We start from the raw sequence: 886 nt of genomic DNA on the forward strand, positions 1-886 counted from the left end.
TTGGGAGATTTAAAGGGATGTCCTCAAAACAGAACACCAGCCTCCCACCACCAGAGATGATTGGAAACATGTTTTCTCTTCTTCCTTGCCTGGGTCAGGGGAAGAGGCTGGTGAAGTTGGTGAGCATCAGCTGGACCAGCTGCCCTGGGTAGAGAGCATGGGCTGCTGGGTCAGATGTCTCCTGCTCTGGCTGAAACAGGGTTGGTCCAAACACAATTCCCAGGTTGTCGGGTGTCATGCGATTCTTATCTGAGTGTGCTATTACCCTGCATAAATGCTCCAGGAGATACCGTAGAGTGTTGTGGTTGGGCTTTGGCATTGTTATGTGGAAGGAGTGTCCAAAAAAATTAAATAAAAAATAAATAAATCTGCCCTCTGTTGAAATCTCATACTGCGGTCATAACTTCCAGTTAAATAGTAAAGTACCTATCCCCACCTATCTTGAACAGCAGTTATAATGTGTACCCTGCGAATAAAGTATTGGTAGTGAAATTAATCGTGTATTTGAAGAAAATACTATTCTCTGTTTATTAATAAATTGATCAGAATTTAGTGTTTTTCATCTTCTCAGCCCTGTGGAAGATCATCGCTGTTTTCCACCCTGACCTGCAGTGTAGTGTGTCACACTCCTGATTTAAACAGGCTGCTGCCAGTGCATCAGCAAATGCAGATGTCTGTAAAAAAAACATACTGCTGATGAGGAGCAAGGGAGACAGCCGTATACATTTACATTTATTTTAGGGAGACCAGCATGTGTTCACATTCTCTTTCTCTTCCCCCTTTCTTTCCCTTCTCCGAACCCCATGTCTGCCATAATGCCAAAATAAAAAAAAATTTTTTTTTTTTTTTTTTTTTTAACATCCATATTCACTTTATTTTTAAACAG

The 886-nt window shown here is 41.2% G+C and overlaps 1 pseudogene across 1 annotated transcript in view; it reads left to right on the forward strand.

Moving 5' to 3' along the window:
• Positions 1-886, forward strand: part of LOC100392686 (splicing factor 3B subunit 2-like) — a 48,576-nt pseudogene that overhangs the window by 1,587 nt on the left and 46,103 nt on the right. The gene's annotated exons all lie outside the window — the stretch shown is intronic.

The sequence above is a fragment of the Callithrix jacchus genome, chromosome 6 (genome assembly GCF_049354715.1).
Source record: "Callithrix jacchus isolate 240 chromosome 6, calJac240_pri, whole genome shotgun sequence".
In the NCBI taxonomy this organism is placed as follows: Eukaryota; Metazoa; Chordata; class Mammalia; order Primates; family Cebidae; genus Callithrix; species Callithrix jacchus.